Consider the following 13,507-nt stretch of genomic DNA (forward strand, 5'->3'; position numbering starts at 1 on the left):
ACATAAGCCCCCATTAGGAAAAAAGGGAGCTCATTTGGGGCCTTTTGGCCAAAATGAAAAATAGCTCTCAACCAATGACCATAGAGCCAACGTAATGTGGGGAAATTATACGAAATTTGAATTCTATCTAGATTGTTAGAGCAAGAAAGAATATTTTATTCATGTACTGTCAATAACAAATAAAAAATTTGGTCGAGCTACTGACATGATTCTACTATTTGACAATGTCTCATTCAAAATACATCACCAACTAAAATGTGCTTTCCTCCCAAACTACTCTCCCCTCATTTTAGAACCAAGGAGGGGATGAAATCAATAAAGAAAATATTGATTCAACATGTATACATGCATAGAGAGCTTGTGTTGTGAGAGAATTATCCAACTTATCTTCCACAACACATACCAAATTGTAAGTGACTTCATTGAGAATTTATATTTCATAATCTGAGAATTTCCTGAACCTCAATGTCTTTATTTTTATTTTCAAATATATATCCTTCCTCTTATGAGTAGTGGCAGCCTACCGAATGCATTTTAGGATTCATGGATGTGTAACATTGGTCCATAGGAGAGTTGCAATATCAAGGTAGATCGACAACATAGTTAGCTCCCTCAGGAGTCTTTTTCTATGATCATTTTTACCAACTATTGGATAAAGCCAACACACATGGTGTGTTGAAGAAACTAGCTCTCCCAGCATGGAATACCATTAATTGGCCAATTCCTCATGGTGTTGTAATAGAGTCATGTAGAGCCAGGTTGTTTTCAGAAGTACAACGATCCTTACGGCCATGGATTGCTAGTAGAATCAACAAAATAACTATTTGCATGCCAATAACAGTCTTCGTAGATCTATTCAATAAATTTTCTATCAAGATTTGCAAGACGATGCTCACTTATGATGCAAATGGTGCTGAAAACCTATTCTTGACTTCTTGGATTATGGTTGGGACATGATAACATCCAACCAAATATAATGTGAGGTTGTGCATAACTCCATTAAACTTAAGTACATGATTGCCACTCAAAATTTCATATTAACATTTTACTATAAACGTAGTAGAATGATTGGAAACCAATTGGTTCCAATGGATCAAGATTTGAACTCTTTTGGTTCTGATAATGAAGCACTGGACATCACCATTAACGAGAATGACAATTTATTGGGAATTATATCACTCAAACAATGCTGCACACTTGCTCAATTATGCCAGGACATTTAGGTGGAGACAGAGGGTAGTGTTGCAGAAAGATTCTCATTCATTCTAAATAATAAGAAGGTAAATAAAGAGTTGAATATGAATCAATGTTTTTTTTAATTCTTGAACAAATCATTGATTAACACTACATGTCGACAGGTATTGCAGTGAAGGGAAATGAGAATTCTATGTAGAGATATCCCAAATGGAATTATTGAGATAATTCAAAATTCATGATTATAGGTACAAAATGATTATTTATATAGTAGACAATTGTGAGGCAAAGGATACAAATTATACATTATAATGTCAAACAAACTCATGATTCTCAGACAATCACTGCCGTTCATGCGATGGTGGATGCTATGAAGAGTTGGCATCCAATGCCTAGGATGATGATCCTATGAATAGGGTTGACCAAAGAGCTTCTGTTGTGCCTTTTCCTCATCCACCACCTTCTCTTCCATGTTTTGTTGATCTCGCCTTTGCTCTAGTAGTTGAACCTTTTGGGCTCGTATTGTTGAAATAATAAAAGATCTATAATAGTTTTGGCTCTAAAGTTATCGCCATAATCAACGTTATAACTACATTTTTTATCATTTATAAACAACAATGGAGAATCACTTTCTTTGGTATTGTAATAAAAGTTTATAATAGATACATCTATATTCATGAGTCAAGTCTCTCTCTCTCTCTCTCTCTCTCTCTCTCTCTCTCTCTCTTGTTCACTCGCTCTTGCTCTATGAATTACAAACTAGAGTCTTGTATATAGATGAATCTCATTAAACATCATTATGCATTATAAGCTTCCAAGAGTACAATGTGCCTCAACTCAACTGGGAGGCTCTGAAGTAGTTAAAGGATTCTTATGTCTAAGCTCAATAAATGGATGGGGAAGGGGCTCACATCCTTAGGTCTAGGCTTAGTAGTTTGAGGGGCTGGATGAAGGTCTTCATGTCCAAGTTTAGTGGATTGTGGAGGCATATGAGGTTGGGCCTGGCAAAATATGAAGAGGGGAGAGGAGAAGAGTGGAGATGAGGAGAGAGGGCACAGCTATAGAGCACACCACAAATGACTAACTGTACACTAGATTTAGTTGAAAATGTAGAATATATACAAACCCATTTAGGCTTAGGGCTAGGGCATCTAACCCTTTCCTTTATAGCACTCTATTGGGTTAGTGCTATGCACATATGATCACATGATGGTGCTATGCACACATGATCACATGATGTTGAGTGTGAACTCTCAACACCTTCCCTCAAGATCAACATCATGAAGTAGGCCTTCCCTCAAGATGGTGATTTTGGGGAAGTGAAGAAGGACTGAGCATTACATTCCATCACACCCCTTTAATGGGGATGTCCTTCCTCTTTGTTAAGCCAAGAGCTAGTCTGATAAACTACCAGCCCAGTCAGCATCTGTGTATCCATGTACCTGTAATGCACACCCAGCTTCATAAAACAGTCCATAATGCAATGTGGACTTCACATACCGCAGTATGCGCCTAGCCGCATCCAAATGTGGCTTCCTCGGTGCCTGCATAAACTGACTCACCAGCCCCACAGCATAGCTCAAATCTGGTCTGGTTATAGTCATGTAAATCAAGCTACCTACTATGCGCCTGTACATAGTAATATCTTCAAGAAGCTCACCTGTTTCTGCATTGAGCTTCACATTCTGCTCCAAACAGAAATAGGCTTACAGCCTGTCATCCCATATTTGGACAGCATGTCCAAACCGTATTGCCTTTGCAATAGCCATATCCCACTCGGGGATCTAATAACCTCAATGCCCAAGAAGTAACGCAGCTCTCCCAAATCCTTCATCTCAAATTTCTGCTTCAACAGCAGCTTCACTTCATTAATGTCTGCATCACTATCACCTGTAATAATCAAGTCATCAACATAGATGACTATAAGCACAATCCCTCTGTTTGTCCTTTTCACATAAAGTGAAAAATCTGAATTGGAAATCTGAAATCCAATAGTGACAAGATATTGCCCTATCTTGTCTGACCATGCCCTCGGCGCCTGTTTTAAGCCATACAAGGCTTTGTGCAACCTGCATACAAAATCGGGGTGTGCATTATCCTCATAACCTTCTGGCTGCATCATATAAACCTCTTCCTGCAAGTCACCATGCAAGAAGGCATTTTTCACATCCATCTGATGCAAAGACCATCCCTTTGCAGCAGCCATAGCAATTACTGCTCTCACGGTTGCCATCCTTGCAACTGGGCTGAAAGTTTCTTCATAGTCAATTCCATATGTCTGTGCAAAACCTTTGGCAACCAATCTTGCCTTGTACCTGCTAACAGACCCATCAGCATTGTGCTTTACTTTGTAAACCCACTTGCAGCCAATAGCCTTCTTATCATGAGGCAAAGGCATCAAATCCCAAGTGTGGTTTGCATCCAAGGCAGCCATCTCTTCATCCATAGCTGCTTCCCAATTTTTATGCCCTGCTGCATCCTCAAAACATGTGGGCTCTGGCTCCTCTAGAACCTTGACCATATAAGCATAGTGATGTGCTGTATACCCATCATATCTCAGCCTGTCAACTGGATACTTAATACGAGTGGACCTCCGTACAACTGGGTCAGTTGCAGGAGTCTTTAAATCATGCCTGCTTTTCCTTGCACCAGGTGTAACAACAGAAGGAATCCCAAGTTCCTCATCAAGGCTCATTTCAGAGCCACTTGACTCTCCATCAACATGAGAGCTACCAGCAGACACATCAAACACTGGAGCATGGTCCACTTTTTCTTTTCCCTTATGTGATACCTGCACAACACTATCAGGACTGCCATGTGACGATTCACTAGATCTCAATCTCCCTGTCCATGCATTAGATCCACTAGTAGAGGACTCTCTGGGTCCACTCAAGGCTTGAGATTGCTGCTCTGCATTTATTGCAGCATTCCCATTTCCTGCATCTGCATCTCCTACCATAACAGTTGGTGCATACCAGCTGCTCATTTCATCAAAAACAACATCTCTGCTCACTTGCATTTTGCGGGTGGAAGGGTTATAACAGCGATACCCTTTCTGGTGCTGAGCATATCCAATAAAGATGCATTTTTCTGCCTTTGGATCCAGCTTTGTTCTCTTCTCATCAGGAACATGAACATAAGCTATGCAACCAAATACCTTCAAGTGAGAAATATCTGGTTTTTGGCCTGTATACATTTCTTCAGGCGTCATGCCATGGACAGCTGCAGTGGGGGTTCTGTTCATAATATAAACAGCAGTTGCTACTGCTTCAGCCCAAAAATAATCAGGCATGTTTTTCTCATTTAGGATCGCCCGTCCTACTTCTGCAATATGCCTGTTCTTCCTTTCTGCAACCCCATTCTGCTGAGGGGTAGACCTGCATGAGTACTTCCTTTGAATTCCCTGTTCTTTCAGATATTCACAAAATTCTTCTGAAAAGTACTCTCCCCCTCCATCAGATCTTAGCACTTTAATATGCACACCTTTCTCTTTTTCAACCATGGCCTTAAAAGCCTTGAAATGGCTGAACACTTCACTTTTGTGCTTCATAAAATAAATCCACACCTTCCTAGTGTAGTCATCAATAAACGTCACATAATAATGGCATCCACCAATAGAAGCAGCTTTGGTTGTCCAAACATCTGAATGGATCACTTCCAAAGGTCTTCTGCTCACCTTAGCATTTTTGGGAAATGCATGTCTGGCCTGCTTACCCATTTGGCATGCTTCACATACCTTTTGCATTCCCTCAACTCTGAATTTAGGCAAACCTGCAACAATGTTTTTCGTTTGCATAGATTTCAGCCTTTGTATATTCACGTGCCCAATGCGCTTGTGCCATATCTCAATATCTGCAATGACACCTCTCCCATGCGCAAACATAGCAGCTTTCACCTCAGGCATATCAACATCCAAGGTGAACATTCTTCCATTTTTGTTGCCTTTCGCAACCAAGCGGCATTTATTTTTCAGGTCTTCAACAAAGCATCCATCAGGATTAAATCTAACCTGCAGACCTTGCTCAACCATCTGGCCAACTGAAACCAGGTTCTTAGTGATTTTTGGAACATGAAGTACATCTGCCAAGTACTTCGTTTTGCCATCCTGCATAGCCAATGGCACTTTACCAACCTGCGTAATTGGGTGCGCAGTATCATCACCTGTTTCAACATAACCTGGCTTATCCAAATTTCTGACATCATGAAACCACTCACCATGACTGGTCATGTGGTTAGAGGCACCTGAATCAACATACCAAACATCATTGCAAGCTGCAGCATCTCCTGACATGGAGTTAACCATATGCTGCATCACAAAAAGGTGCTCATTTCTGTCGTCACCATGCCCACTTGATGATGCATAGTTGCTTTGCTGCAACTTTCCACTTTTGATGTCATTCTGCTTTTTATAGCATGTATTCTCCTTGTGTCCAGGCTTTCCACAATAATAGCATTCTGTGCTGCTATTTACTTGCTGGTTCCTTTGCCATGAACCACGGCCTCTTTGGCTCCCCCTGCCTCTAGAACTACCACGTCCTCCTCCATAGGACTGGTTTTCCTGTTGTTGCTGTTGGTTCTGATTTCCTGCACGGCCACTAGAACGGCCTCTTCCTCTACCCCTGCCTCTACCTGTATTCGAGTAGAAAGCAGTCTCTTGAGAAGTTGAGGTGGCTGAACCACCATTCCTTTGCTCTTCACTCAGCAAGAGAGCAATAAGTTCCTGAAAATCAGGAAATGTTTCACGGACTCCAATGGATGTCCGAAATTGTGCATAATCTTTCCCAAGACCATTCAAGGTCACGGACACTAAGTCCTCATCATCAACAGGTGCTCCAATGGAGGCAAGAGAATCTGCAAGGCCTTTCACCTTCAAGGAATACTCATTTATATTCAGATTTTTCCTTTGCACATTGTGCAACTCCTGCTTTAGCTGCATCTTTCGTGCTTTGGTATTTGTGCTATACAGCTTCACCAATGTATCCCATGCCTCCTTTGGCGTCTCTAGATCCTGTATATGCACAATCATAGAATCTGAAATGCTAACGGACAGCCAATACAGGCATTTTCTGGCTTTTTCATGCCATTCTTTAAAGGCCTTCAATTCAGCAGGAGTGGGAGCAGCACCCAAAACTGGTTCTGCAGTTTCACCACTGATGTAATCCCAAACTCCCTTTCCCATAAAGAAGTTTGTCATCCTGAACTTCCATGCTTGGAAGTTGTTCTTGTCAAGCTTCTCACTGACAATGGTAGACAGATTCTCAGACATTTTACAAATCACGAATTGCAACAGCAACCTGTAAACACAGCAAATGCCTCACAAGGGCAAATAGCAAAACTTCTGCGAAAAGCCTCACAGGGGCAGATCTGCAACACTGACGAAAGTGGTATTTCACCACACAGTCACTTCCTCGTGACGATTTTGCATCAACAGGCAACAGGCATGAATCTGCAACTCCCAATATCTCTGCACATAGGCATACAATGCAATTTCTGTGGCACCTTTCCACCGACTAGCCGCGCGGTGGTCGCACAGTAAAAACAGGGCCTTTTTCTGAGTGCCTGCGAAGAACTTCCGCCTTCAAAACGGGCCCCGAAACGGCCTCAAATCAGAAAAATAAAGTCACCGAGGGCTTTGCCCCATCCCGCAGCATATACTGCACTCTCGCCGCACCGCGAAGGGCCTCTCAATCTGAAGCAGTGCACTCCTGCACTTCTGGCTGTGCTACCTGTAGAGATTTGCTCCCAAACTCGAAATAGGAAAGCTACACTGGTCCTCTTACCAGGACACCACAAACTTGGCTAGCTTTCTTGAGCTCCTTACCACGAACAAGGCTCTGATACCATGTAAAGAATAAGGGAGAGAGATAGGAGACTCAAGTTCACCTTTCTTCACAACACATAAGCGAGAGAGGACACAAGGTTGGAGGGTGAAGCCTTTCTTCACTTTTGCACACAACAACTATACAATAGAAGAGGGAAATACCCTATATGTCAAAACCTAGAATACGTGGTTCATATGTGAACCCAAACCAAAAACATACGTGGTAGTCTAACTACACCACGAGTACAACTAACATAGGCGGTGACATAAATGATAGTCATCCAGGAGATATGTCGGGGATAGAGCTTGATATCTCAACATCTTCACTATAGCCAACCATGATGCATTTGCATGACTTCACATTAAATTTCTTGCGATGATCATCATGTATGTGGGCATATGCTATGCAACCAAATATGTGGAGATGCCTAATGTGTGGCTTGTGTTCAATGAATTCTTCATAAGGAGTCATACCGATATTAAGCAAGTAGTTTGCAGTGGCTGTTGCATCTACCCAATACTAATTCAGAATATGCTTTTCACTAAGCACTGCTATAGCACTATCTGATAAAGTCCCATTTTTCCTTTCAGCTTTTGCATTCTGCTAAAGAGTATCTGCACAAGTGAACTGTCTTTGAATGCCATGACTTTTGCAAAAGTTCATGAATGTTGAAGACATGTATTCACCTCCTCTATCTGATCTCGTGACTTTGATCTTTCTTCCTGTTTGGTTTTCTACCATGGCTTTGATTTTTGGAAAACACTTCAGATTTGTCTTTCACAAAGTAGATCCCAACAATATCTGCTATAGTTGTCGATGAAAGTCAAGTAGTAAAGTGAACCTTTGATGCTGCGGGTCTGGGCATAACCCCATATATCTACCTGTATCAAATCATGAATACCTCATGGGGACGAGAGGTACTTCTACCAAAGTTGGTTCACTTTTGTTTGCCAAAGCAGCATGCTTCACAAAATTTTCCAAGAAATTATAGCTTAGGAATCCCAATTGCCATATTCTGATTCCTGAGATCTAACAAGTACTTGAAATTGACATGACCATATCTCTTGTGCCATTTTGCAGATAGTGGCATCTGTTGCGATTGAGCTGGCATGGCATTCTTATTTGGTACTATAGCTATCATTCTGTACAAGCGTCCTTCCTTGAAACCTTTTGCTACTAGCTGACATCTTTTAGATTTTTCTCTAATGGTGCATTCATTTTTGTCAAAGATGAATCAATAGTTGTGTTCTGTCATTTAACCTACTAACAAAAGGTTCTTGTTGAGTTTTGGAACTTAGAGTACATCTTTCACGAATCCTTTTGTACCAGTGAAATTGTTCATAGGGATGACATCTGTCCCTTGAATTAGATTCGGTGTATTATTTGCTCTATAGATGACATTCTTTTGAACTTCTAATGGTTTCATCTTTGTGAACCATTCCTAATGATTTGTCATGTGAGATGATGCAACGCTATCAATATACCAAGGGTGTTGTTCTGCTTGGTCAACTTAATAGCTGAAATCCTCTTTTGGATTGAAATCAGTGTCTAGGTACACTATAATATCAGTTTCCTGCATTTCCTCGTTAGCAAGAAACATATTCCCATGTTTATTTACAAAATGTTTGTGTCTAGAATGTCCACCATGATGATTTTCTCTACCGTAGAAATTCCCTCGATTATTGTTGAATTGATTGCCTTGGTCATACTACTTCTTGCGGCAATCTCTTTCATAGTGTTCAAACTTATGACAGTAGTTGCACTGGATGTTTGACACATTGGTGGATGCATTCACTAATCCTTGGAATCTTCCTCAATTGGAATGATTTCCTCTTTGCTGATGCTGATGTTGCTGAGGATGATGTTGATGCTGATGTCGACTTTGTTGATGATGACCTTGTTGTTGCTGATGATTACCACTTCATTGGAATGATCTACCTCTACGTGTGCCTCTACCTTAAAGTTTGCTTCTGTCTGAAGCTGTGAATGCTTGATCATTAGAATGACCTTTGTGTGTCTTGAGTTCTTCACCAAGACTGACTAATTGGAGCTCTTCCAGTGTCGAAACTAACCGTTGGATGGCAATACTCTAGACAAGATTCTTGTATCGCTCTCCTAGTCCATTCAGGATTACTTGAACCATTTCTGCATGATTCATGGTCTCTCCTGTTGCTGTTGTAAGTTTAATGTTATAGTCTTTGATTCTAAGTACGTAAGCATGACCGGTTTCACTACTATTGCAAAAACTCTGGTTGATTTGGTTTCTCTATGTGAGAATCCTGGAAGTGTTCTTGGACTCGTAAAGAGATGCGAACATATCCCATGCTTCTTTTGATGTCTTGATTGTGTTGAGTTGTCCTAGCATGACATCTTTCACATGCTTGATATGGTGATATGCATTCTTATTTTTCTTATCCCATTCTACCTGAGCTCGGGCAATGGTAGGATCTACTACTGGTGTGGAATCTATTTGTGTAGCTATAGATCCCACTGCGGGTGCTGTGAGACAATAGGTGGAGTCTCAGGGGGGTCACTCATCTTATGTAACCCTATCACGTGAGTTCAACAAAAGGATATTTTTAATTTCTAAAATTTATAGAATTTAACTTACATAAGGGAGTATTTAAAATGATTTAAGAAAAAAATTACAAATTCATATAGAAAAAGGGTACATTTTATTAATGAAAAATCTATGGATAAGGGAATTTAAAAATAAGCCTTGAACGCATGTGATATAGAGAGTTTATACATAGTGACCCCCTCGAGGGTGGAGTAGAGCTACTAGTGGCTGGATCATCCAATGATCTAGGTGTAGATCCATCGACGTACTCCCATTTGTCCTGAAGTATAAGAATGGTCTCCATTTGGTATTTCCATGTGCCATAATTGGAGTTGTCTAGCTTAGTAGATGCCTCCAGATTGAGGTTACTAGTTGTAGACATGGTGCAAGAAATGTACTCAAAGTGTCATGAGAATCACTGTATGAATCAACTGCAAAACATTGATTGTAGCAAGTCAAATCTGATTTGTTGGTGAAGATAGAAGTGCAATATATAAAATCTGATATGTATTACAAGGCTCATGGCAAATGATGTCGGGAATAGCCAAGAGGCTTTACAAGGCTGAAATGATGTGGACAATTCCATAAAATAGCCGAATAGGCTTTACAATGGTGGCATGTGTGTGTGAAGTCAAATCATGTGCTATCTGCCCATTGAACAATCAGTAATGCCTCTGAACACTTTGAAATCTGCTTCACTGAACTGATGAGCATCATGTTTCAGGTAATGTGATGATGTGAAACTGTATGTGAGCATATGGATTGATTCCGAGTAGGTACTAGTTGAGAATTTTGGGCATAGCTTAGATTGGCAACTTGGGGACATTCAAAGCGTCCCCTCTATGGCGATCTAGTCTACTCTGATCTAGATCTATACCAACTATCGATCGATGAAAGAACAACAAATAATTTCTTTTCTTTTGTTCTTTTTAAGTGCTGGGTCAGATGCATCGATGTAGAGGCTAATGTGCATGTAGAAAGTGGATTTGTCGGTGGCGAAGCTCAAAAGTGAGTGATACTTGTGCCAAAGTGCGCATGATGTGATGAGCATGTAGAGCACAAAAAAATCATTTTTCCTTTTTGGAGCACCCTCAAATACTTCCTGGATCAAGAGATACGACTTGATCTAGGTGGAGGGGCAAAAGGAGTGCAAATGTGCTCAATCATGAGTGGTAGTAAGGAGGTCACATGTAGTGACTATGCTAGCAAGGGATATGTCAGTGGAGCCCTGTGACTAGGTGGCAAGTGTGGTCACATGCACTGACAGTGAAGCATTGTGTGTGCCTACAGAGGTCAATGTTGACTATGCTATTGATGTGGCATTGGTTGACCTAACACAAGATCATGCTGACCTAACCATGGTTTGGTTTACTAACCCTATGGCTAGTTGACTAATACAGGGTCTAGCGATGCCAACAAGGGGTCAGAGTGCCATGTGGCACTGATGAGGTGGTAGTTGACTAGGCACTGATGACATGGTAGTGTTGACATGGATGATGATGTGGCAAGCCACTGTGGATGCTGATGTGGTAGATCAGATGATGTGGTAATAGGTGCCACATGTCAATCGATGGTAGCTGACGTGGACTTGGGGATCAAGATGATGACATGGCACTCGAGGGTGATGTGGCAACTGGAGGTGGTTGCTGATGTGGCAAGATAAGATGCCACGTGGAGGATAAGAGCTAAGGTATGTGGCTAGGATTTACAAATTGCCACGGTGGTAGTAAGCTCTCAGAAAATCACACTATACGTGAAAACTTCAGCTTGCTTATTCCCAACGAGCCCCAAAAGTCCCTAGATGGATCTAGTATGCCACATGTCTTCAATTTAGGGTCCTTCCTTAATGCATCATTTACCCCTCTCTTGGGATATCATTCAAACCATTTGCCCCTGGGCATATTTCATGCATTTAGGTCCCTTAGCCTTAGATCCACCTAGTCTAGTGCCATGTCACCCTCACCAAGGACCTTGACCTTTATTCTGTTTTTGATCATTTACATGAAGCCCAAAAAAATATAATACAAACATTGATCCTTTAAAGGAAAATGTCGACAGACCCTTCCGAGGTCATGTTACCTCACCTTGAGCGTAACTGTAAGCCACCAAAAAAAGGCTCTATTTGTTGATCCCTCTGCTGTAGACTCCTGCTAGATTACTGTGTGTCTCCTATCAGTCTTCAATTGCTGCTCTAGGTTGAGCACTCCTGAAAAATCTGCTCACTAATTCTCTGCAGACGAAGCTCCATCCATTGCAACACTGCATATAACACAAACACACACACAACACCACCTTCAACACATATATGACCACCCTAACTTTGTTTGTGCTGTTTTGTGTTGGAATGTAGCCCGATTTTGATGCGTGGACAGCTTTACAAGCTCAGGCATTGCAACCCCCTGACACCACAGTGCAACCATTGCGCTCAATCTACTCTTAAGCTAAGACAAAGGTGGTCAATTAATGGCCATTTAACTCGCACTTGATTGAGGGAGCATCCTACTCAGGCGAAATTAGCTTGGGTGGAGGGTAGTTTTCATGACAGTTTGACCCCCTGTTAGTGTTTTGCTCATAAATTTCTGCTCGTTAGTCCGATTGTAATGAAATTTATATCAGCGCGAAGCTCTCTTCAAGGCAAATGTTTGTAAATAATCAGATCTTGAATCAGATACTGCTGCAAAAAGTTATGAGTCTCTGTGTTTGACAGTCTATTTTCATGACAGTTTTTACCCCCTTCCAGTAAACTGTCCATATCTCTTCAACCGTCTGTCTGTTTTCAATGAAACTTATATCAGCGTGAAGCCCATCTCAAGGCGCATCTCTTTGTGTACTTGAATATTTGATATCATGTCTCTACTAAAAGTTATAGGCCTTTGTGTCTAATGACAGTTTGTAGAGTGTTTTGAGCTAAGTATAAAGGTGTCTATGAAAGAGGTGCAATGTTTCCTCGGAATCTACCCATCCGACCTAATCAACCCCTTCAAACTCCTTGATATATATCAGTTCATGTCATGTTGAGCTGCAAGATCTTCTTTCAACAACGTATCGCTCTTCTCTTTGGTGCAGACCGGCTCGCTGAGATTATGGCCTCTGCTGATCCTTTCCTTCTCCCTATGCTTGACTACAACATCACTTGGGATGTTACCATCTTCATTCTCATCTAAGGGAGGAAAGTATGGTGTGGTATCTTGGCATAAAAGCTTCTTTCTATTGTCTCATTCTCAATGATAAGTATCTTTGGCAGTTAGTTCGAATGCTGCAGGAAGTGAAGAGGTGCGTGAAGTTTATTACCCCCAACTTCATGTCACATCTTTTGGTGGAGACACCGGGTACGTTTGGTATTGGATTCATCCCACCTTACTAAACGGTCTTGGGTGTACTTGATTGCATGTTATGCCTAGAAGAGGCATGTGTTTGTATGAGATAAAGAAGATGCCTGGAAGATCTCCGTTGGAAGAGATTGCAACCCGTTTAAGAGAACTTGAAGATTGTGAAGGTGATGCTCAAGCTATTCGCACAGTCACCATGATCATATCCTTTATGTTTGCATTGTTGAATATGTTGGTGAATCGACAACACCGGCACCAGGCACAATGATAAATTGGGGATTGATTCATGCACTGGCAGCTTGGTGTGAAGAAGAGTTGAGTCTTTGGGTAGTTTTTGACTATAACAGTGGAGTGGTGATTCTGAATGCTTTCGACTTCTTTTGCTATGCAAATGATGAAGATTACAATATCTTGAAGCTTTTATGTGCACTTCCTATTGTGAGAAGGGTGATTCTAGAATGCATGTATACACAATGTTTTCATGGTGCTGGCTGGTCACTTATTTTTAAAGATTTTGTTGAGGATCACATTGTGGAGGGTTTTCAACAAGTGGTTATGCATAATAAGTTGGTCTTGGTATACTAAGGCTCTGTGGGATCTTG

The 13,507-nt window shown here is 41.2% G+C and overlaps 1 pseudogene; it reads left to right on the plus strand.

Moving 5' to 3' along the window:
• Positions 1-345: 345 nt before the first annotated feature.
• Positions 346-1,436, plus strand: LOC147879535 (uncharacterized; annotated as a pseudogene).
• Positions 1,437-13,507: the final 12,071 nt, after the last annotated feature.

This window comes from Dipteris shenzhenensis, chromosome 33, assembly GCF_047967505.1.
Source record: "Dipteris shenzhenensis isolate YYH24624 ecotype China chromosome 33, Dip_SZ_1.0, whole genome shotgun sequence".
In the NCBI taxonomy this organism is placed as follows: domain Eukaryota; kingdom Viridiplantae; phylum Streptophyta; class Polypodiopsida; order Gleicheniales; family Dipteridaceae; genus Dipteris; species Dipteris shenzhenensis.